The 25,964-nt window shown below is 41.7% G+C and overlaps 1 protein-coding gene and 1 long non-coding RNA gene across 3 annotated transcripts in view; one reads left to right on the forward strand and one right to left on the reverse strand.

The window, feature by feature from the left end:
* LOC105477254 (shroom family member 3) overlaps positions 1-25,964 on the forward strand; it is a 356,760-nt gene that overhangs the window by 75,170 nt on the left and 255,626 nt on the right. The window lies entirely within an intron of this gene.
* Positions 1,461-8,079, reverse strand: LOC139362402 (uncharacterized). Its single transcript, XR_011621252.1, has 3 exons — positions 8,001-8,079; positions 4,536-4,654; positions 1,461-1,665 (listed from the first exon to the last, which is right to left on the reverse strand). It is a non-coding gene; the product is annotated as an uncharacterized lncRNA (long non-coding RNA).

A 25,964-nucleotide genomic window follows, 5' to 3' on the forward strand; every position in this document is an offset into this window, starting at 1 on the left:
GGTAGTGTGGCACAGGGGAAAGAACAAGGAGACTTTGGTCCCAATCTAGGTCTTGGTTCCCTCATCAGTGAAGTGAAGGGAGCTGGACTAGAGAATTTCTAAGATCTCTTCTGGCTCTAAAATGTTCATTTCTCGCCAGGCACGGTGGCTCACCCCTGTAATCCCAGCACTTTGGGAGGCCGAGGCAGGTGGATCACCTGAGGTCAGGAGTTCAAGACCAACCTGGCCAACATGGTGAAACCCCATCTCTACTGAAAATACAAAAAATTAGCCAGGTGTGGTAGTTGGCGCCTGTAATCCCAGCTACTCAGGAGGCTGAGGTAGGAGAATTGCTTGAACCTGGGAAGTGGAGGTTGCAGTGAGCCGAGATCATGCCACTGCACTCCAGCCTGCTCCAGCCTGGGCAACAAGAGGGAAACTCCATCTCAAAAAAAAAAAAAAAAATTATCAATGCCAAAGCAACCGTGATTTTAGACTTTCTTCTCCTAAACACAAGGTGGCAGCAAAAGACAAGGCTCTTGGCTGCCATTTGCTCCATTTGCTAAAACCAGTAGGATAAGACGGTATTCTTTAATTTACACTACGTTATAAAGTAAAAGATCTAGATGACTTAAGATCACTACCTGCTCTTAGTGGTTTCTGTGAGGCCAAGGTTTAATGTCCCTAGAAGTATGCTTCTATCGCTATAATTGGAATTGCCCTGCTCTTTCAATATATCCACTGAAGCCACCACTCAACAACACCTCCGCCTACGATTTCTCCAAGGTTTTTTCTATCACTTCTACTTCTTGGAAAAATACCCTTCAAGTTTTCACCTGTGATAAGCAGGGGTCTGGCTGGCAGAATGACAGCTATGTGCTTTACAAGATAAAAACAACTTCTGTCTTCCAGGATCGGGGAGGATTTGCAGTATGGGGGCTTGGTAGTGCTGTCCCAGGGAATAAATTTCAAATAAAACACCCATGTGTTGCCAGTCTATTCAAATATGTTCCAGTTATAAAAAATAGTAGGAAATCTTGATGATCTGTGGATTTGGTCTCTGTGATCCTTGGTTGGAGCTGGTCACTCCTGGCCAGGTGGGGCTGGAAAAGGGTGGTGAGAAAGTGGGAGACAGACCATGACGTGAGATGGGAAACCCCATTGCAGAAATGGAGTGAGGGGTCTGTCATCAGAATCTAAAGAAGGTTGTTCTGAAGATCCCTAGGGAAGAGGCCACGGGCCTAGTTGAGATACAGGTGAGGCAACCCTCAGGAGATTTTCAACCTGAGGCCAGAGGGAGTGGGCATGAGGCCTAAATAGAAAGATACTCTTTCTTCAGGGACCTTGGGGATTTCCAGGCAGAAGTTGACCTAAGTGAGGCAGTGGGAGTAGAATGGAAGGGGTAAAAAAGATAGGGCCAAAGGTCAAGTTAAAGGATTGACATGTAGACTAGAAGGAAATTGACACAAGTACCAGGAAGAAGCTGTTTAATGATTCTGATGATGCCACATGGCTTGAGCAACTGGAAACTGACCTTGCAACCCCCACAATGGCACTGGGCTCATATCCTGAGATTCCAAAGTAGATGGGATCTCCGGAGGAGAGGAAGGAGGGCAGGTTATAAACGGAGCCTTGCTTTTCGAGAGGATCCTCTTCCTTCTTTTCTTTTCTTTTCTTTTCTTCCTGCTAAGTGGTAAGAGCAGAAAATCATTAAAGAAAGCAGCAGAAGAAACTGGCAGATCTGGAATGTGGGCCATTTTCTTACCACAATGTGGGCTTCTTTACTTCCCCAGGATTCTACCTGCTTTAGGGGTCACACCCTTGGGGATCAAGGGACAAGGAGGGAAAATGTTTTAACCTTTAAACTGGTGGCCTTTTTGGTGATTACTATCTAAATTACCTCCAAAATGATTGGGGATGGGAAGGGGAAAGAAACCCCAACCTGGCCCTAAGGGACTTGGGGTAGGGATCAGATACTGCAGTGAGTGTGGAATCACACATTTCTTTTCAACTTGATGAGGTGCTCCCACAGAGGGACAGTTAGCAGAAAATTTGGTAAAGGCCTTATCACAGACCCAAGATATGACCAACTGGGGTGAGCTTTAAGGAAGAACTAGGGTAGAAAATAGTTAGTGTTTTGCTGAAATACAGGGAAGAAACAAGGTGGATTGGATCTTAACTAGCTTCCTTGACAATGTCATAAAAGTACCCAAACTGTGGAATGCACCCACATCTGCACGAACAAGTCTTGTGAAATGCTTTGATGCTTGCCCCGTGCCACCCATCTCAGGCCTGCCATGGTGCTCAGTTACCCTCCATGGATACAGGGCTTCCAGCTTCCATCTGGGAGCGGGAGCAGCAGGTTAACTTTGTGTCAAAGACTCATCCTTCCTTTCCTTTGACTTCAAAGGTCCCTCCGTGGAACTGTTCTACTGTTGGGCCTTTCATGACTCCCTATCAGAGGTTTTGCATGTATGCTTTAGACTCTGAAAGGGAGACAATGCCAGCTAAACACAAGGAAAGCTGTTCAGGCTGAGTGTGGGAGAAGGGGAAGCTGGTTGCTGGTTCTAATTCTAATGTTTGAGGGGAAAATAATACTTTTTTTTTTTTTTGAGACAGAGTATTGCTCTGTCACCCAGGCTTGCATGATATTGGCTCACTGCAACCTCTGCCTCCCAGGTTCAAGCAATTCTCATGTCTCAGCCTCCCGCGTAGCTGGGATTACAGGCATCTGCCACCACACCCAGCTAATTTTTGTATTTTTAGTAGAGACGGGGTTTTACCATGTTGGTCAGGCTGGTCTCGAACTCCTGACCTCAGATGACCCACCCGTCTCAGCCTCCCAAAGCACTGGGATTACAGGCGTGAGGCACTGTGCCTGGCCAGAAAATAATACTTCTATCTCACTGATCCCATTTACTGGTATTAAGCTTTAAGCAGGAAACAAGAACTGGGTAATTGCAGCAGAAAAGCCTTTAAAAGAAAATAACGTCATTGTCATTAGCAAATGCCCACAGAGATAATATCTCTGACCTTAGCTGGTAGGCACTGAGAAAATTCTGAGGATAGAGGAGGAGGCTGGAGGACTTGGGACTTTGATTTTTCTTATCTGGGTCAGACATTGATCTTTAAAAAATGACGTACGTTTTATAGTTATTAACTTATCACTTAAAATGTTCTGCTGCTACAGTTCCTGGAGTAGGGGTAGAACTCTTGAGTTTATTGAGGACCAACGACCTACATTAAAATAAATCAGAGCCTAAAGGGAAGCAAAAAGCAACTTAATTGACTTAAAAAATTTTAAGCCATTCACTGGTTTAAGTAAAAAATATGAAGCATAGTAACAATTTTCAGCCACTCTGGAAAATGGTTTGGAAGTTTCTCAAAAAGTTAAACATGAACTTACCGTGTGGCCAGGAATTGCAGTCCTAGGTAAATACCCAAGAAAAATGAAAACATACATCCAAACAAATGTCCATAGTAGCATTTTTCATGATAGCCAAAAAGTGGAGAACCCACATTTTTGTTAATTGATGGTGAATAAATTAAATGTGGTATATCAATATAATGGAATATTATTTAGCCACAAAAAATAATGACATACTGATACATGCTGCAATGTGGAGAAACCTTGAAAAACATGCTCACTGAAAGAAGGCAGACACCAAAGGCCACATATTGCATGATTCCATTTATATGAAATGCCCACAACAGGGAAATCCATGGAAATATAAAGTAGATCAGTGGCTGCTGGGGGCTGGTTTGATATAGGAGAGAATGGAGTAGGACTGCTAGTGGATATAAGGTCTCTTTTGGGATGATGAAAATGTTCTGAAATTAGATAGCAGTCCTAGTTGCACAACTCTGTAAATATACTATAAGCCAATGAACTATTCAATGAAAAAGGGTGAATTTTATAGTATGTGGATTTAATTTTATGATATGTGAATTACATCTCAATAATATATGAAGCATGAAACTTTATTCAATAAATATATTAAACAATTAAAATTCAATTAAAATTAAAAATGAAATATAGGGAAGGAGAAGAAGACAATGAAGGAAGATATAAGAGAAAATACTTGGCTCAAGAAAGGAAATAAGCTGGGTGCAGAGGCTCCCATCTGTAATCCCAGCACATTGGAAGGCCAAAGCAGGAGTATCACTTAAACCCAGGAGTTCAAGACCAGCCTGGGAAACATAGTGAGACCCCATTTGTTAAAAAAGTTCAGGTGCGGTGACTCACACCTGTAATTCCAACACTTTGGGAAGCTGAGGTGGGCAGATTGCTTGAGGTCAGGAGTTTGAGACCAGCCTGGCCAACATGGTCAAACCCTGTCTCTACTACAAATACAAAAATTAGCCAGGCATGGTGCCGGAAGCCTGTAATCCCAACTACTCGGGAGGCTGAGGCAGGAGAATTGCTTGAATCCAAGAGGTAGAAGTTGCAGTGAGCCAAGATCATGCCTCTGTACTCCAGCCTTGGTGACAGAACAAGACTCTGTCTCAAAAAAAAAAAAAAAAAAAAAAATTTAGCTGGATATTGTGGCATGTACCTGTAGTCCTAACTACTCAGGAGCCTGAGGCAGAAGGATCAGTTGAGTCCAGGAAGTTGAGGCTACAGTGAGCCAAGATGGTGCCACTGCACTCCAGCCTGGATGACATAATGAGTTGTCTGAAAAAAAGAAAAGAAGGAAGGAAGGAAGAAAATGAAAACCAAACAAGAGAAGAGAGGCTGATTCCATGATTTTCAACACAGTAGAAATTTCCATTGTTCTCTGAGGCTCCCTTGGGCTCTGGTGTTCAGAATGTTATTGTTATTATTATTATTATTATTATTATTATTATTATTATTTCCTTTAGAACTTCTAATGAACACATTGACCATTGCTTCCAGGTTTTCTAATTGTCCTTTGCCCTTGAACTCCTCAGTGGCTTGGGTTTTATTCCAATAGAGCAGAGGATATGAAAGATTTCTTGGTTAATGTTTCTCGGTTTGCAGTATCAGTCAGTGACCAGAGTTGGATTTTACGTCTAAAAACTATATAAACTCAAGCTGAGACTTGTCTGGGTGTAGACTTCCCATTGCCAAATTTAATTTTATTATTTAAAGTCATGTTGAGAAGTCAAGTAGGTGGTCTTTCTTCTAAGCTAGGATAGACTTACCAGTCTCACTTGCCTGTTACTATTTTATGAGGTAAGTAATTAATTTGAGATATTAGGCATAAGCTGTTCTTGATCTGTTCTCAAACTCCAGGTGGGTAGAAAGCTCAACTGTCAACACAGGGCCTGGCATGGGAAATGATTACATGGGAAGCCATATCTAATAACCAGAAATGATACTTCATAATAAAACAAAGATAATGAGAGAGATTGGGAGTCTGGTTAGTGTGTGAAACTAGCAGTAGACTTAGAGGGAAAGTGGGTTGTGGTCCTTCTTTGAAGTCACCACAGAGTCTTTCTGCTCCTTCACCTACTATGGTTAGTCAATCACCAAGGATACTGACTTTACCTCCTATTATTACTCAAATGTATATCTCTTCTCCATCATTTCTCCTGTTCAGTTCCTCTTCCTCTCTAGCCTGGTCAATTGCAATATCTTTGTAACATGTTTTCTAGACTGTAATATTGCCCCTATTATCCATCCTTCCAACTAGGAAAGTAATATTTCTGAAGTCCAAATCATGCCATGTCCCTACCCTATTAGTTCTCTGTGTTGAGATCAGATGAAGCTATAGGCAGAGATGCTCTTATGGCATGAAGGACTGGGGTTCCCTTGCAAGACCATTAGAATTTACCTTATCTGAGCCCCTACTCAGGAGCCTGGAGGAATCGCTGAACTGAATGGTCTGAGTCAGCTGATACTCTCAGGTAACAGCACTTTGCTCATAATATATGAAAACAGGAGCATGATTAAAAAAAAAAAAAAAAAAGCAACCAAAATCACCAGCTAATAGATATTATGCAATAAGCACATTACAGAAACACAAAGTCCTGGTGTACACAAACAGTGCAGTCCCTGAGAACAGTCTAGCCAATAACTACACTTGACTTGGGTCTCCAGATCTGATATTCTAAGTTTCTGATCCTGCATCCTTTCATAAACTACAGCTGCTACCTCCAATCCCAGCTCAAGTCTCACGAACAGGAAATCTGTGAAAAAGTTTTACAGGGAAGTTTGAGAACTCCCTCCGAGCTAGCCAATCCAGAGTCTTGCTTTCAGCCAAACTTCCATCATACCCAGATTTTAATGATGAGTTATTTATGTTCTCACTTAAGGAAATCCTTTCCTACCCTTTGGAACTTCTATTTATCTTGTTATTAAAACTGTCTTCCAATAGATTTCCTGCTCCAATACAACACACTTGGTGACTTTCTCCGTCTTACAATGGGATTAGATATTTAGTACTGAAAGGATCATTGCAAGGATAGCAATCAGGTTTCTTCTCAGCGACAACTGCTTGGTCTTCTCTGTTGTAAAAGAACTTTGCTCTGAGCTTTGATAAATGGAAAATGTCCGCCAGGTGCCCTGGTGGGAAAGAGTCTGTGTGTCTGCCCATCCTGGATCATACCCTTGTCATCCAGGAACTAACAAGTCACCCCAGTTTACATGCAGTTGGCATTGGATGGGTGTAGGCAAATCACCTGGACTATCAAAGATAGAGTGTCTAAAAAGGCTCACTTCCTCCCCATCCCAGGTGGTAACGCTGCATCCCGAGTACAGAACATCCCTAACCCTGCATGCCCAGGGTACTGTTCTCAGCTCTGCTGGTCTGACCAGGTAGCTTCACAGAATTCTTGCTTGGCTAACTTATAATTTTTTGACATGATGTGCTAGATAGATAAGATTTAGGATTCTTATCCATACAAATGAAACTTAAAGAGTTTCTCCTGATTGAGTTGCTTAGGGTTTTTTTTTTTCTTTTAAATATATTAAGGGGATGTTGAGGCTGTAGTCAGTGGCTGATGATTTGAAAATTTCTTCAGCATGGGTTCTGTTCTGCTAATTCTCAGACCAATAAGGGCCTGTGAATGCTAGCAGAGAGAGGAAAAGGCTAGGGTTTTCAGATTAGGACCCTGGACCGGAACTTGTTACCATGTGACCTTGGACCACTCATTTAACCAAAGCTTCCCAGCCGTTCCCCATGGAAAGGAGGTGGATTGAATGACCTCCCGGCAGCCTCACCGGGATATTGTGGCTACAACAGAACAAGGGCTGCATATAGAAGTGGAACATGAAGACTTTTTCCTTACAAAGTAAATGATGTGAATTGACTGTGGTAAAGTTTCTAATTCAGATTTTTTTTAGTCCAGAGGGACAGCTTTTAAAATGAGAAATTTATTTCAGTTATAAGGAAATATCTATCAACCCTCAGAAATGGCAAGATGATTATTTTGGTTTTGTGTGTGTGTCTGTGTGTGCGTAATCCTAGTGGAGGGTGGGAGCTTGCCTCTTAAGAATCATATGAAATATCAAATTATCTCAACTTCTGATAAATAGGGGGAAAGAGAGACGTTTTGGGGAGGTTCAAACTTCTATAATTCTTTAGGCATTTAACCCCCCAAGAGCAGGGACTACATTTATTCATTTGTAGTATCCTCCACTCCATGTCAGCATCTGGTACCTAATATGCACTCCATAAATATTTGTTGTGGTTGAATGAGAGCATTTCCCCACATGTCTTTGAAAAACAGAGGCAAAAAGCAGAGCGTCTCATTAACAGACAGGGTTTTATTTCATTTTCCCCTCCCCTCTCCTTCCTTTTTGCCTGCCTGCCTGCCTGCCTTCTTTCTTTCTTTCCTTCCTTCCTTCCTTCCTTCCTTCCTTCCTTCCTTCCTTCCTTCCTTCCTTCCTTCCTTCCTTCTTTCCTTCCTTCCTTCCTTCCTTCCTTCCTTCCTTCCTTCCTTCCTGCCTGCCTGCCTGCCTGCCTGCCTGCCTGCCTGCCTGCGTTCAATACTCTGAATGATTTGAAAGAATCAAAAATGGCTCTTCACATTTGGTAGGGCTCTATGGAGCTTACCTGAAAGTGAACATGTTTCTAAATGTGTGCTGTAACATATCTGGGGCTGGGCACCCAAGCCTGTTCCTGTGTACTCTCTCATTTGCCTAGAAAACATAAATATTGATACAGGTCAGTGAAGCAAACTCTTGAGGGCTGTATTAAAATTCTTTTTATTGCAGGTGATGTAAACTCAATGAAGCAAAAAGAAGATATTTATTGAACCAGTACAAAAAGGGCAGGGGCAAAGAGATTACATACCCTAGAGATCACTGGAAGTGGAACAAGAATGGAGCTAGGAGTCTCCTTTTCCCAACACTGCCTCTCTCTGCTTGTTTTCTTCATTCACACCAGAGTCTGGGTACACAGATGGTGAAGGCTCAAGATGCGGCATAGCCTTGCCCTCGGAAGACAACTGAGAGCTACAGTCTGGTTGTAAGTGAAGAAATCCCAGCAAGGGCTTCTGGTTGACCGGGCTTAGGCCACATGCCCACCTGGGTGGTCAGTGAAACACTGGTTGGGAACACCTTAGAATCACCGACTGTAAAGTGGAGGGTTATTCACCTAAAGAAGGGATGCCTTTCCCAGAAAGGAGGGCGCTGGATAAACAAAGTGCATCTCTAGGGGCCAGGGAGTAGTCATAGAAACTATGGACCAAAAGATAGCACTTGCTGACCAAGAGGCCCCAGTTTACTCCTAAATGTTCAGAGGGCGCATTTAACTTCAGTGACTTCAATCAATTCTGTAAATTTTGGTAAACAGAAAAAAGGAGAAGAAATAGACAAAATAGAAATATAGCAATATAAATGATGCAATCAATTCAGTCTGATATTCTACGCACTGAGTATATATCCTAAAGCGAGAATCAGGGACATCATGAATCACATTTGGTCTCATTTCCCGACAGAACAAACATCTTTTCCTTTATCTAGCACTGAACCAGAAAAGCAGAGGGCCATTCCAATGCCGGAGGGAAACTGTGCTGGGCTTATGAAGAGGCCGGTGCCAAAATAGTGCCTTCCTAGAAGATTTTTCAGGACAGTCTTGACTATATGTGATTTTCGCTGTATACACTGATGAATTTTATAATTTAAACGTCCATAAAATGCAGTGCCTTTTAGGCTTTTTGTATGTGCATCTGGGTGTATTATTCAGAATGAAATCTCTTTACTGAATCTTTCCTATTTATGAGAATTGGGTGGAAATGAGCAGGATAACTAATGAATGGATTTGTGAGGTGTGAGGTGTGACAATATTATAACAGAAGATTTTGTGTTGAGCTTCTTGTATTTTAATCATTTCTTAAAATTCTGCTTGATGCTTTAATGGATGTATTTGATTATAGACACAAGACTATCTTCTTTTAGGTCATCTAATTCCATTGTCCAGCTAATCCTTACATCCCAAAGAATTATCCAGAGGGGAACTGAATACTCCAGTAATCAGGGACACCTCCCATTTAAAGCAAGCCTTTGATCTTCAGATAACTCTGACCATTAAAATGATGTCCCCTGTACATTAAGCCCAAATCTGAATTCCTATAATTTATACTCTTTGATAATATATCTCTTTCCAGGGTCAAACAGAAATCATCTAATCCCTCTGCCTCTTGGCAGCATTTCAAGACTTTGAAGAGACCAGTCATGTCCCAACAAGTCTCTGTTATCTTCCCTTGCTTTATTTTCACCAAGTGCTCCTGATGATGATGATGATGATGATGATAACAACACTAGTAATAACAATTAACAATAATTGGGTGCATATTATGTGCCAGGTGTTCTAAGCTATATATATATATATATACTCATACAAATCTCATAACAATCCTAGAAGGTATTATCCCCATTTTACAGATGAGGAAACTAAGGCCCAGAGAGGTTGAATAATGTGGCTCAGAGAGGCCCAGAGAGATTAGATAATGTGCCCAAAGTTATACAGCTAGTGAGTAACAAAGCCTAACTTTGAGCTCAGGCAATTAGGCTCCTGGGTCTTCCTTTGCTAGGTGACGCTACTCTAAGTGTGATCCAGGTTGTCCCCATTTCTCTTAAAATAATGTCCAGAAGTGGATACAATCCTACAGGATCTGTCTGCCATGAACTATTAATGCCACTCAAGTTTTCATTAGCTATATACTACACCTCCTTCTAAACACTGAAGCAAAGAGGAGCTCATCCACTTCCTTAACAAATGTGGTTATACCTATGCCATTTTCAGTGTGTGGAGTTAACTTGCACCAAGGCAATCAGATCAATAACCGCAGCTTTTCCCCCAATATTTGGGCAGCTAAAACTAGGGACCGCTATCATAGCAGAGAATTCTCACTGTGTATGAGAATCATAGACTTCTGTTGTGGTAACAAGGGGCTACTATTTCCATCTTTGGCTGTGGAATAGCTTTCTGTGGCTGCTGCTAAGCTCAGGAGAGTTAGCAAATCATACGCCTTCATTACTAGTTGATTCTGTAACAGGAGTCTTTTTTTAAAAAATCATTCAAGACCTAATCTCTAATATTCCCTTTAAGGGTTTGATTAAAGTTGAGTACCTTTGAAAAAACACTGACGTGATTAAATATGGTGGCCAGAAATCTATTTACAGTCAATAAGCCAATAAGGCCTGGGGTTTCAAGAGATGTAGGGCCTGTGTGTATGTGTATGTGTGTGTGTGTGCACATGTATGTGTGTTGAAAGATAGTTTTCAGAATTATTTTATGATGTTGCTATTACAAACATATTAGCTAACTCTGGAAACTGGTCTAAATTGCTGGGACCTAAATAAAACATCTTAGAAAACAATTATGGCATTCAAGTCAGTAAGACATCATTTGCTTTGTTTTTAAGTGTTCTATACAGCCATCCTGATAACAATATTCCAAAGCTGTTAAGCTCACATTGCATTCTATGCAAGCCAATACCACTCTGCTTGCACAATAGTTTCATAGTTTCACACAGAACAATGACATTGTAGATGTGGGGACGGCAAAGTCATTGTGCCCCAGTGATGCCCATGATTAATAAAAGGTGACGTAGCTGATTAATCAGAAGTTGTACATGTTGCCAAATTTACAAACTTGTGGATTTCAGTCTAGATCACTGTACTTTATAAACCTCTCATTCATTCATTCAATAAACATTTAAAGGTTCACAGGCCCATTAAGTACTGGGAATACAATAAAACATAATCCTATACTTTCACCATGTGATCAACTTAATATTACCAATAATGGGGATTGGTAAGCAAATCAGTGTCATAATGTGCCTCCTGATGTGATGCACTGGGAAGGACACGATATCACCCTGTGGTTCCTGCCAAACATGCTTAACCTCAATCTAATCATGAGGAAACAATCAGACAAATCCAAATTTTGGAGCAACATATGAAACAATTAAACTCTTTTAAAATGTCAGTGTCTTGAAAGAAAAAATAACAAAAAAAAGGTAGGGAACTGTTGGAGGGTAGAAACATGATAAATACAGTGAATGATCCCTGATTGGATCTTTTTTTTTTTTTATGCCATTATTAGGACAATTGAGAAGTTCAAATATATAGTCTATATTATATATGAATAAGTACTTTATTATATGCTATATATTATATACTTATGATTAAGTATGTATTATATACTAAAAAGTACCAGTATAGCTTTTCTTAGTGTGATAATGATATAATTATATGAGAATATCTTTATTCTTAGGAGATACATAATAAGGCATTAAGAGGTAAAATGTCATGCCTAAAGCTTACTTTTAAATGGTTCTGTTGGCCAGAACAGTACCTAGGGCTGGTCAGTACCTAGGGCACTCTTTTCAGCTCTGCTGGTCTAAGCTCTAACCAGGTTGCTTCTCAGAATTCTTGTTTGGGGCAGTGGCTCATGCCTGTAATCCCAGTACTTTGGGAGCCTGAGGCAGGCAGATCACCTGAGGTCAGGAGTTCAAGACCAGCCTGGCCAACATGGCAAAATCCCATCTCTACTAAAAATACAAAAAATTAGCCAGGCGTGGTGCCTGTAATCCCAGCTACTCAGGAGGCTGAGACAGGAGAACCACTTTAACCTGGGAGGCGGAGGTTGCAGTGAGCTAATATTGTGCCACTGCACTCCAGCCTGGGCAACAGAGTGAGACTCTGTCTCAAATAAAAATAAAAATAAATGGTTTAGTAAAAAAGAGATTATATATATGGCTATAGTAATAGCTATATTAATATATCTTTTATTTTTCACATTATACATGTATTTTCTATTAACATCTATATGAACATCTATATTACATGTCTAGTATATCTCACTATGTATGGTTATTATATTAGTTTCCTAGGGCTACCAGAACACATTCTCACAAACTGGGTAGCTAAAAACAAAAGAAGTTATTCTCTCACAGTTCTGGAGGCTTGAAGTCTGAAATCAGGGTGGTGGCAGGGCCGTGCTCCCCGCAAAACCTAGAGGGAGGACCCTCCCTAGTCTCCTCCAGCTTCTGATAGTTGCCAGCACTCCTTGTCATTCCTCAGCTTGTAGTTGCATCACTCCAAGCTTTGCTTCCATCTTCATGGGACATTCTCTCTGTGTGTCTCTGTCTAAACTTTCTTTTTATAAGGACCCCACTTATTGGATTAAGGCCCATCCTAGTTATATATGACCTCATATTAACTTGATTGTATCTGCAAAGACCCGATTTCCAAGTAAGGCCGTATTCCCAGGTACTGAGTAGACCTGAATTTGGGGGACACTGTTCAACCCAATAAGGTATATAAAGATATTACAGAGGGAGAGGGTGGGGTTATAGGATGGGAGCAGGTACAATGTAGCAAAATATTAATAGATGATGAATTTTGGTGAAAGGTAAGTGAGTGTTCATTTTGCCCTTCTTTCAATGATTCTAAAGTTTGAAATATTTCCAAATAAATTAAAATGTGGGGAAAATATACTGTATCAAAAAAGACATTGCCTTTGTTCTTCAGGCTATGTCGATGTTATGGAGGACACTGGAGCGAATGCCTCATGATGATAGCACTGCGGGGCCCTGCAGGAACAGGGAAGACAGCAGACAGTGCCAGCTGTGCTTGGAAATGTTAGGAAGCATTTCCATGAGAAGTGACAGCCAGTTGAACAGAGTTTTGAAGGATGCTGTCAGAGTCAGAATCAGGGGTGAAGGTGCATCTGGGGAGCTGCCAGTTGACCCGAATGGTTGGAACAAGGGGCATGTGTGTGACAATGGTGGTGCCGAGGCTGGAGAGAGGTAGGAAGCCTGTCATCCAGGATGCTGCACCCTGAAGACTGGGGGAGCTGTGCCAGAACTTTAAGCAAGGTGTAACCTGAGCAAAGTTTTGTTTGACGGCTGGGGCTACGAAGAAGCTTGAATACAAACTAATTGGAAGACTGGTGGGACAAGGGGACAAGCCAGATGAGAAACAAGGCTAAGAAGAGTAGAGAGAGTGAGGGCAATAGCAAGAGGTACAGGGTTCGGGCAAATGTTTGTTTTTGTAAGAAGAGAGAAACGTAAGCATGTGTATATGCCGAGGAAGAAGAGACAGCAGATTGGGGCAGGCTGCAGATCCAGGAGAGCAGAGATGATGAAGGAAGCAAGTCCTGGGACATGGGACCCAGAGCACAATGGGAAAGAGCCCTGTTTCCACTGGTACAGTGAGGCAGGGACTGGGGAGAGGGGAGGCGTGGGCCTCAGATCTTCTCAGGACCTCATAAAGAACAAGGGAGAGGGGAACAGAGACCAGGCAGGGGCAGAACCGTGGAAGACTGACTGGGGTGGACAGGAGAAAGGAAGAGAGTGTGCCCAAAGGAGGCGAAAACAGGGTTACTGATGAGGGAATTGGGAAGCAAAATGATGAGTCTTGGTTGGAATGTTATCGACTCAGGGATCAGTATCCTGCTTTAATTAACAAAACAGGGTTTCTCCCTGCTGCATCCTCCAGGCACACCTGGATGGGGCGTGTTAGGTTTCACCATCAACCCTTACAAGGGCTGCTTCAATAGATTTGTGCCCAGGATTCCCAGAAAACAGGTTTCCATGAAAGCAACTGATACAGAGAGTTGGGTTAGTGGATAGCCCTTCACCCTGCCCCCAAGAGCTTTTTATGTTAGTTTGTTTATGAAAGGGAAGGACGTCCATCATGCCATTCCATTTAACTGTTAACTATCCAGGGGTTACAGTAACACATAAGGCTGATGAGATGTGTAGGCTCAAAAACAGAGCAGGCCAAAGGTAGGCATGCCAGGACCTAGAGCTGAAATGATTTTCTCTAAAATGGATTTCTTTCTCCTTTTCTCACTTCTGCTTCCTTGGTGAGAGTGCCATTTGCAGTCCTTCATGTGGTTCCCAGACTTCCCTCCTTCTAGAGTTGAATCCAGTACAAAAGAACAATCATCTCTATCCCAGCATTTCTGCCAAGTCCAGCCTAAATGAGCATAGGGGCAAGTGATGTGCTGACTGCTTGGGCCAGGTCAGGTATTTTCATTGGAACTACCTGGGGTAAGGGTGGCAAAGAGGGGTCCCCACTGAAAGAGGTGTAGGCACAGTTAACAGGAAATAAGCAGAATCACAGAAGCTTGTAGCATTGGGTTTAGTTCCAGAGAGCCTCAGTAGGGCTTTTAAATGCTTTTGTAAAATGAGAGATTCACAGGAAGTTTGAAAAAATAGTACAGGGAGAGGAATTTGACATTGGTACAATGCATGTGTAGGGTTCCTTGCCATTTTGTCACTTATGTAGACTCTGTAGCCAGCAGTGCAATGAACATATGGGACTATTGCACCACCACAAAGATCTCCCTCATGCGACCCCTGCCTAGTCATACTCATTTCCCTCCACCCCACCATCCCTAACCTCTGGCAACCATTATTCTGTTTCCTACTTCTAAGTTTGTCATTTTGAGAATGTTACAAAAATATCATTCCTTTTAATTGCAGAGTAATATTCCATGGTATGGATGGATGTAAAACAGTTTGCTTAACCACTCACCTTTCAAGGGGCATTTTGGTTGTTTCCAGTTTTTAGCTATTAAAATAGTGCTGCTATGAACAGTTGTGCACATGTTATTATGTGGACATAAGTTTCCATTTTTCTGGAATAAATGCCCAGGAGAGTGCTAGATCATATGTTTTTAAACAAACTACCAAACTATCTTCCAGAGTGTCTATAACATTTTTCATTCCCACCAGCAATGTATGAGAGATCAAGTTTCTCCGTATCTTGCTAGCATTTGGTATTTGTATTAGTCTGTTCTTATGCTGCTCTAAAGAACTGCCCAAGACTGGGTAATTTATAAAGGAAAGAGGTTTAATTGACTCACAGTTCCACATTGCTGGGGAGGCCTCAGGAAACTTACAATCATGGTGGAAGGCAAAGGAGAAGCAGGCACCTTCTTCACAGGGTGGCAGGACACAGTGAGTGCAAGCAAGGGAAATGCCAGACACTTATAAAACCATCAGATCTCGTGGGACTCACTCATTATCACGAGAACACCATGGGGGAAACCATCCCCATGATCTAATTATCTCCACCTGGTCCTGCCCTTGACACATGGGGATTATGGGGATTACAATTCAAAATGAGATTTTGGGTGGGGACACAGCCAATCCATATCAGTATTATTATTATTTTTTTAATCGTAGTTATTCTAATAGGTATGTAATGACATCTCAATATGGTGTCAATTTGCATTTCCCTAATGGCTAGTGATGTTGAACATCTTTTCATGCACTTATTTACCATGATGTAACCTCTGCAGCTGGATGTCTCCTCATGTCTTTTGCCCATTTTCAAATTAGATTTTTTTTTCTTAATGCAGAGATTTTTAAAGACTTTTAGTAACATTCTTAGAGGCTTTTAAAAATCATTCTTCTAAGTACAGAATATATTTCCATTTAGCTCTCACTAGCAGAGTGTTAACTCTAAACCCATCATTGCCTCAGCATGGATGCAGGACCCAATCCTCTGTTATTCAACACGGGCATTTTCCGCACATATCACATTCAAAAAAACCCTGCTACATCCTCATCTCTTCCCCAGCCATTACCTGAACCTTACCCCTGAGCTAGAATCTCCAGAGCAGCTTCAACTTTAGCCTCTAGAGTTGCTCCTGACCTCGTAATTTGCTATTGCACCACTAAGCTGAAACCAAGAGTTGAAACCAAGCTTTGGGAATTATACCTCTTTTGCTGGATCCACATGCCCTGTGATATAAAAATAAATGTCGGCCAGACACGGTGGCTCACGTCTCTAATCCCAGCACTTTGGGAGGCTGAGGCAGGTGGATCACCTGAGGTCAAGATTCAAGACCAGCCTGGCCAAGATGGTGAAACCCTGTCTCTACTAAAAATACAAAAATTAGCCGGGCGTGGTGGCAGGTGCCTGTAATCCCAGCTACTCGAGAGGCTGAGGCAGGAGAATCACTTGAACCTGGGAAGCAGAAGTTGCCGTGAACTGAGATCGTGCACTGCACTCCAGCCTGGGCAATATGGTGAGACTCCATCTCAAAAGAAAAACATAAAAAATAAATGTCAGTGTGTTCCTGTGTACTTGTTCCCCTGTGCACCAGCCAGTTTGTAATTTGTCTCCTATCTCAAAAGGCAAAGAGTAAATGGGAAAGAGTAGAAACTTGAAAATGTGACCCCCTAAAGACAGTGGGTCCCCCTTAGAGCATCACTAATTTGCAGGCACAGGAAGGAAATAAAAGAATGTGGAAGAGAATGTCTACAGGAGGAAGTCTTGGGTACACTGTACACCATATGGGTCAATAGCCTTCCCTAATGTACTCAGAGTCTCTGGCAGGTTATTTTTAACTGCCACATTGTCAAGTAAATGTTTTCACTTTGATAAGTGTCCTGTCCACTGGGTTGTTCTAAACTCTGGTCTGGGAGCTTACCAGAAGAGCCTAGGAGTGGTATGCAAGAGAGAGAGCCTGGATGAGTGAAGTATAATAATTGTTTAGCTGCCAGCCTTGATGTCTATGACAGATCAAACAATCAGCTTGCATTGTGTTTCACTGCTTGCATCACCTGGTCATGAGTTGTCAGTGGAATTTGTGGAATGGATTGTTCTCGCAGAGTCACCCAATATCCCTGAACAATGGGAGCATACATTCTTAGTTTTATATAAGAGCTAATAAGGAATGTTCCAGCCACCCGATCGGAGGCAGGGAGCTGTTGCTGATGCTTGCCTACTTGCTTTCCTTCTTTCTCACTTTCCCTTTCTCCTTCTCCTCTCTGAAGGAAGAAAGAAGGGGGCAGGGAGGGAAGGAAAAAAGATCCATTATGTAGAGTTCACTAGAAGAGTGACACCACAGGTTGGAGGGAAGATAAATATGAAATATGGAAAATAAGGGGTACTCTGTGGTTTTCCCTTCGTAGAATTTGGTCTTATTTATTTATTGATTCTTCCTCAGTGAATAACCTTCTAGAAAAAGGCATCAGGCTGGGCGCGGTTGCTCATGCCTATAATCCCAGCACTTTGAGAGGCCAAGGCGGCGGGATTGCCTGAGGTCGGGAGCTTGAGACCAACCTGGCCAACATGGTGAAACACCGTCTCTACTAAAAATACAAAAATTAGTTTGGCGTGTGGGGCATGCCTATAATCCCAGCTACTTGGGAGGCTGAAGCAGGAGAATTACTTGAACCCGGGAGGTGGAGGTTGCAGTGAGCCGAGATCGCGCCACTGCACTCCAGCCTGTAACGCTACAGGAGTGCTTTTCGTTGCATGTAACAGAAAACTAACTCCAACTGGGTAAAACAAAAAAAGAGATTGATCAACTCAGCACTGCAAAGTTTAGAAGTAGTGGTTTCAGTGTTGGTTTGATTTAGTAACTTGTCATTTTTTCTTTACCTTTTATGGTGTCGATTTCAAAGGAAGGCTGGCTCCATGCTACAGGGTTCATTTCCAAAAACAGGCAAGTCCTTTTTACAACTCCTGATGAGGAGACTTGTTCTTACTACTGGATGGATCGCCCATGACCAGCCCCACTGGCAAGAGAAGTGTCACGTGCGGATTGGCTGAGGCTTGGCTTTCCTGAACCAATCCCCACAGCTGGTGGTGGAAGGGCCCTGTTGATTTAGACGCCATGGTTCTTCACAAGGGAGGGTGAATGGATATTGGGGCAACAACTGCAATGCCTACTACTACATCTTCTTAAAAAGCTATTCTAATTTCTGCACTGATGATTAAAATCCTTTAAGAGAGCAACAAGCCTCTCATTCTGAAACTTGAGATAAAATCGAAATAGTAACAGTGAATTAATTTACACGGAAACATGTTGCAGGAATAAATTTTTACGATAACATTTGTCAAGTGAGTCAAGGAGTAATTTTATTTCTCTATAATTGAATTAGATTAACTTATTAACCCCAATTTCTTCTTGGTAATAGAAAACTATATCTTTCTAATTCAAGATAAATCCAATTACTTGTTTAGAACTCAGTCTTTCTTTCTTCCTCTTCCTCCTCCTCTTCTTCCTCCTCCTCCTCCTCCTCCTTCTTCTTCTTCATTTTTATTTTTTAGAGACAGGGTCTTGCTATGTTGCCCATACTGTACTTGAACTCCTGGGCTCAAGCAAATCATCCTGCCACAGCTTCCTAAGTAGCTTGGGACTATAGGCTTGCTCATGCCCAGCAAAAGTCAGTCTTCCTTGAGTAAATTCATAGTCAATACAGGACTTTTCTCCTCTCCTTTTATTTTTCTTTTCTTTTCTTTTTTTTTCTTTTTCTTTTTCTTTTTTTTCTTTTTCTTTTCCTTTTTTTTTTTTTTTTTTTTTTGAGACAGGGTTTCACTCTTGTTGCCCAGGCTGGAGTGCAACGGCACGATCTCGGCTCACTGCAACCTCCATCTCCCGGGTTCAAGCAATTCTCCTGCCTCAGTCTCCTCAGTAGCTGGGATTACAGGCATGCACCACCACACCTGGCTAATTTTTGTATTTATTAGTAGAGATGGGGTTTCACCATGTTGGTCAGGCTGGTCTTGAACTCCTGACCTCAGGTGATCCACCCACCTTGGCCTCCCAAAGTGCTGGGATTACAGGCATGGGCCACTGTGCCTGGTCTTCCTCTCCCTATTCTTTAAATCTTCACCTGAAGAATGATCTTGGTTCCTGTGGTTCTTACATATGATCTTGACATTAATGGGTGGGCAACTGTGACATCTTGAATTTTGCATTCTTTTGAATCTCTTAGTTATGGCATAAATCCTACTATTTAGTAGGATTTATTCTAGGTCTGAGCTCCAGTCATGTGATTTGGAGTGATTTTCTCAGCTTTAGCAATACAGAAATTGAATAGTATGGTACGTTCAAGCTTTGCTTGTTATTAATTTTGTTTGTAGAAATACACTGGGCACAATTTGTGCTGGGGCTCCTGATCTAGTTTTCTTGAGGTGTTCAGTAATATGCGGAGATCTAATATTCACTTTTCTTCAGAGATTCTCATTTTTAACATTGAAAAGAAATGGTCTTGTCTGAAAAGCTTTTGCTTGTGAAGCATATGGAAAAGCATTTAGGAATAAATGACTACTGCTTCTGCTGTTTTGGCAATGGGTTACTGTGATAACACAGAGATTAACAACATGTTGGATAAACATTGGTAAAGCCCAGCTGTAAACTTTTAGGGCATGGTTTTGGAACTTCACATTCATTTCGCTTTTTCTGTGGGGTATCTGCTTTGTGAGGTGGTACCTACAAGTTCAGAGCTTGTAGAACAAGGCCTTGATCAGCTGCTGTGATGGCCAGGTCACAGCCACAGCTTCATTTTTCATCCTCCAGGGTCTTGTTAATCTTCTTCAGTGCTTAACCGAGAGTAATTCCATTGAAATGGGTTGGAGTTCCCTTAGGATTAAAACTCCTATGTGTATCAGTCTGCTGTCTTTAGTCTATTTCATTGCCTTTCCTCTCTTCTAAGCAGATACTGGATCTAAGCTTCTAGGTGAAGAAGCAATAAACACTCATAAGATGAAAAGTATAACTTGGAGGAAGAAACCCCAGGGAAAGGTTTTGTCTCCAGGTAAATGGACAGATCACATGAGATCTTTAATTCCCATGCTTGTACAAGCTTCCGTAAATGGAACGTTTTGCAGAGAGGACCAGATTGATGAGTAGCACTCAGAAGAGAAGGCTGTGCCTCCATCCTGTGGGTGGCTGGGGACCACCACACACGGGAGGCTGGGTGCTGAGGAGTGGGTGTTTGGAGGAATATCCTCCTAACTAGCTTCTCAGTGGACTCAGATGTATAAAAAGAAAAAGTTGCCAAGGAATGTACTTGTTTTCCCAGATTGTCCTAGGTACATTACATTAGCCTAAAATGGCAACTCTCTATCTTCCTAGTGTAATAATAATAGCTGTGCTGTTTGCTTGGCTCTGTGATTTCTACCCTTAAAACCCTTCCACTCAGTGTACATATAGCAGAACCTTCTTACAGTATAACCAATAAGATTATAGGATTTATATTAATACATTAGTCAAATGGTGACCCTAAATGCACTGAACATTGAAAATACAATCCAATAGGATAACCCAGTAACATGAGCATTTGTCCTGTGTCGCAACACCAGCATCACAAAGCAACTCAGCCATAGTCACTCTTCAAATAAAAACAAATATAGTTCATCCTGCGAGCTGTGTGAGAATTTTCCACTACATAAATTGATGGTACCCCTCAGTATAAAAAGCACAGTCTTTGTAGGCACAGCCTTGGGTTTAAGCCTCACACTGGTCACTATCTTAACCCTGGCAAGGTAATTAACCCTATCCAAACCAGAGCTTTCCATCCAGTGCACCATGAAGGGTTTACAGATGTGCTGAGAGACTGGTCCTCTCAGTTCTTGAGGAGGTACTTGCTGTGATGTGAAAAAGACTAGAAACATCGTCATCATCTCAGTTTCTTCATCTGTCAGTCATAATTGTATTTTTATCATGGGGTTGCTATAAGGATTAACTATAGATCTCTGCAAGGTGTTCAGTACAACACTTAGTAAGTGATTACCAAATGACAGCATGTCTAGTCTATACAGTCCTCAGCGAACCATTCACTTTAGCCAGCATTTGGAAAATATCTGAAAGATAATTACTTCCAAACTACTGCACAAAGAGAATCCTAAAAGTCATGAGCAAGGCCATCCAACAAGTAATTCCTCTCCAGGAAAGTCAGGCCATCCTAGATTTAATATAATGATGGCCATTGGAACACATTCTAGCTTTGCCTGCCAACTTGCTCTTTAAGGCATCCTTCTTTCACAGTAAGTAGCTAGAAAAGTATGAATGCTTCAGTTCCCTATTCCACTGAAAATAAAATGATTTCCTCAAATTTGAGAGCTGTTACAATTTGTTTCCAATATACAATAGTACCCCTGATCCACAGGGGAGACATTCCAAGACCCCCATTGGATGCCAGAAACCATGGACAGTACCGAATCCAATTGTCATCAAGTGGAACACATTTCTGTTCGTGTCTTTCACCCACAAACTTAATGCCTTTTCCATCTTAACTGAGCACTTATCACACACTGTGGCCATAACTTTTGCAGTTTGAGGTGTGATAGCAAAACTAGCATGAATTTGTTTTTCCCTCTTCCCAATTTCATGGATAGATTTATTCTTACTGTAGATTTTAGCAACCTTAGCATACATTTTTTTTTTTCTAAAATCAAGAACTTCCACTTTTTCACTTAGCCAAACTTTATGTATGGTTTCTCTCTGGTGTATCTGAGAGCATCACCAATGCTCTGGTGATTGCCAGCATCACTACTCCTGTACTTTAGAACCATTATTAAGTGAAATAAGGGGTACTTGAACACAAGCACTGTGATACTGCAACAGTCAATCCGATAACTGTGACAGCTGCTGACTAATGGACAGGTGGCATCTATAGTGTGGATACACTGGACAAAGGGAGGATTCGCTTCCCTGGGCCCAGTGGAGTTGGACAGTGCAAGACTTCATAATTCTACTCAGAATAGTGCACAATTTAAAACTGATGAATTGTTTATTTCTGGAATTTTCCATAGAATATTTTTGGACCATGGTTGACCGAGGATAATTAAAACTACAGAATGCGAAACCATTAATAAGGGGGAATCAGGGCCCAGATTATTATTTGTCCTCATATAGCTGGGTCTTGATGAGCTATCGTTTTATTTTGTTTTACCTCTGGGGACCCTGGGCACAGTTCCCTATTCTGTGCCTACTCTGGGGACACGTATATTAGGGTCAGAGGTGGCAAGATCATCTGTAAAAGGAAATTGAAAAGACATTTAAAAACCTAAAGGAAGATCAGTGATTTCCCAGAGAAACTCAATGGCAGATGTCACTAGAATCAAGAACCGTTGCTCTCATGCCTGGAAAACCTGTTTCCAAAATGTTCCCTTTTTCTGCCAAGGGATCAGCTGCTCCAGTAGCTCAGCATCTTGGCAACAGTGGGAAGAGGACAGAGGTGAAGAATCTCTGGGCTTATTAGACATGACCTTAGAGAACACTCATGTGGCAAAGCAGAGAATGAACCTACAGTGGGTGCAGGATGTTTGAAAGCAACACACTATGAAAATGTTTCATATTTAAATAACAAAGTAATAAGCATGTAAAATGCTACCTTCTCTCCTAAACCAAATCAGCTGTTTGGATGTAAAAAATAATAACCAAATATTACATACACTTAATTTTTTAAAAGGAGTATGTTGGGAAGCTATTAATGAAATAGAAATTAAGGAAGTCTCACTCAAGCTGAGTTTTGTTTTTGTAACTGCAGAACACACTCCCATGTCTGGAGTAGTATCTGAGAGCACAGAAATGGGAATCTGAAAACTGGGTTTCCAATAACTGCTTTGCAAATTTTTAGCTCTATGACCCTGGGTAGGACAAAGACAATCTTGATGCATCATTCTACACCTGTAAAATTATTATTTATAGGGTTCAAGAGTCTATGGCATGAAATTCAGAGACTCAGGGGTCCAATAAAGAGATTATGCATGAAAAGACCTGGCCCAGTGCCTGGTATGCAGTAGGCGTGCCATGAGGTAGCCTCCTGGTGTGTGTGTAAAGCACATAGCCCCAAGATTTCAGGGCTGAGTGGAGCCTTATGGATTATTCCATATTTTCTCTTTGTCTTTGTATGTTTCCATTTGGATCCATTGTGCATTGATTTTAAAGATTAAACTCTCATAAAACAACCTCATTTTCTGCATTTCTAAGCTATTGGGGGTAGATAGGACCTTCACTGAAGCCCCCAAGTCCAAATATATGTGCTTACCATGGTCACAGTGCTACTATGTGGCAGATAAATTGTCTGTTTAGTTGTTTATGTCCCTTGACAAAGAATTTCTTGACATACAGGGACTCCCACTTTTTGAGCTCTGTATCTCCAGGACCTAGCACAACATCTGATGCAAAGCAGTGGCTCGATATATGTTTTTTGTTGTCATTGACCATTGAAACATACAAAAAAATGTAGTCTGATTGAATTGAATTTAGACTTATGTGAAGAAATAATAAGTTACCAGAAGAGTGGTGTCCTGGTTAACATGGGACACATAAGGGCAAGCACTTCAGGTCACCCAGTCCTTCAGGGTAATCAACATCCTTAGCCCACAGTTTCTCATCATGGTCACAAGAGAAATGCAATCTCTGAGGGGTACTCTACCTGTTGTCCTAGGCCTACCTATCCACAAATCTATTCCTGCACCTTTCCCAGAAGGCTAACCCCTGCAGGCTACACTCTCAGTCTCCCTAGTCAACTGACTTCTAAAAGGAGAAATTGGCGCTTAACATGACACACGCTCTGCTGTCTTCTTTTTGACTTCCTCCTTAAGGACCATGGAAAAGATTTACTCCTCCCAGATCCATTTTTGTATGATAATTAAAGGGCCCTTGTAGCAAATGGACTAAGAGCTTCCCAGGTCCAGCTCAATACCCCTTCCTTCCGAAAGATCATCCTATTCCTGCCTGGCCTCAGTGGTTACTCTCCGGTCTGAACACACATAGCACTTCGAGTTTCTAATTCCTGTTTAATACTTGAAATCTACTACCTTGCATTGCCATTTATCTTTTTTGTAGGCCTTTCATTTTCAACTAGACTATAAGAGAGTAGACTCCATTAACTACATGTTTTGTATCCTCTACGCCTAGCATACAATAAGTACTGAAAATACCAGTTTTTTATAATGGTACTGATGAAAAAAATTACCATTCCCACTGGATGTTTTTAGCCATTGGGAAGGCTGTGCCTAATGGACTTTGAAGTTAACCTGAGCCTGAATTCTGATTCTTCCACCATATTTGATATTTAACTTGGGACAAATGCTTTCCATTGCTTCTTTGAAAATGGGAGCAATACTCTCTTAGGATTATTTGGATAAAATGTATTAACTTCAGACTGATTAGCACCTGGGGAACAATCCCAACTGGAAGTTATGGTGATCCTGATGACAATAATAATACTTGAGGGGCTGCTGCATAATATCCTGACCAACATTTCATCCCAAATTTCCACTGTAGGAAGTAGAAACCACATGTGCCAAAACATTTTAAAATAGCTATTTTACTGAAGTGATTTCATGTTTATAGAAAACCAGCCCGCAATAGAAATCAGCCCCTCGCTGACGGTTCGTGGTCATTTGATGAATGGCCCGTCATCGTAAAATAAGCAGGGAGGCTGGCTGGGAGGCATGCCACAACCATTTTATTGGAATGACTTGGTTGTCACTGCATCCCCACACCCATCTCTCTCCTACAGCACAGTTTTGAGTGATTGAAGTTAGTTTGGGCAAGAATTCCAGACAGGGAAAAGCAAATAAGTGTGTCAGGAGGTCAAACGAGAAGAATAAGCCAGAGACGGAGGAAGAAATGCAGAGCTGATAATTGAAAGACAATGGATGTGGGGGGGGGGGGGGGTTACAGCAACACAGTGGGAGGGGGATCCAGACCCCAAGTTTTCTCAGGCATCTGAGCGAGACCCAGGGTTACAACTCATCTTACAAGATCTATGAAGCATGGATTTCAAAATATTTGGGCCACCCAGTATGGAATTTGGGCAAATGGCACTGTTGAATAAAGCCATTGACAAATTACTTTCCTTTCTTTTCCTTCACTGGCAGGACCTTCTGTTTATGCCTCCTGAGATGCAAAACTGGAAGGAGTAAATTTGCTGACAAGTATCCGTGTGCAGGGACACTTGATGGAATTTTTATCATGCAAAAATAGTCTCGGATGATGGGTTGAGAGATTGCCAGGAATGTCTGGAATTTAACCCTCAGTTGAGCATATAGAGGTTTCATTTTAATGTGGTGTCAAGGACAAGAACTTATAAAACTAAGCTGTATTGATTTTTTTTTTCTTTGCAAGTATTTGAATTTTGTAATAGGCATTCATTCCCAGCATAATCTTAACTAAATAGGAGGCTGGAAATCTGTGACGTAGTGGACCAAGGTTAGGTTTTAAGGGTAGGATTTTTTTAGTTAGACAGCTAACACTAGAGGTTTATACAAGATCGTAACTTTAGTCCCTCCATGCCCCTGTTGTCTCATCTGTAAAATAAATATAATAATCATCATCCCAAAGGTTGTAAGAATTAAAGCAAATTATAAAGGAAGTAGCCCCTGGCCTTAGGAGACCCTCAAAGTTTAAATGTCGTTTTTCTTTTCCCTTCTCTCTCTTATTTCAACCTCATTCCTATCCAACCCCAGGAATTTTCTCTGATCTTCTGTGTATCTGACAGAAACAGCCTTTGCTGAACTTATAAATAATGCAGGCAAGGCTGAGCGTGATGGCTCACGCCTTAATCCCAGCACTCTGGGAGGCTGAGGTGGGTGATCACCCGAGGTCAGGAGTTTGAGACCAGCCTGACAAACATGGTGAAACCCCAGCTCTACTAAAAATGCAAAAACTACCCAGGTGTGGTGGCAGGAGCCTGTAATCCCAGCTACTTGGGAGGCTGAGGCAGGAGAATCGCTTGAACCCGGGAGGCAGAGGTTGCAGTGAGCCAAGATCGCACCACTGTACTGCAGCCTGGGTGAC

Source organism: Macaca nemestrina, chromosome 3 (genome assembly GCF_043159975.1).
Source record: "Macaca nemestrina isolate mMacNem1 chromosome 3, mMacNem.hap1, whole genome shotgun sequence".
Classification (NCBI taxonomy): Eukaryota; Metazoa; Chordata; class Mammalia; order Primates; family Cercopithecidae; genus Macaca; species Macaca nemestrina.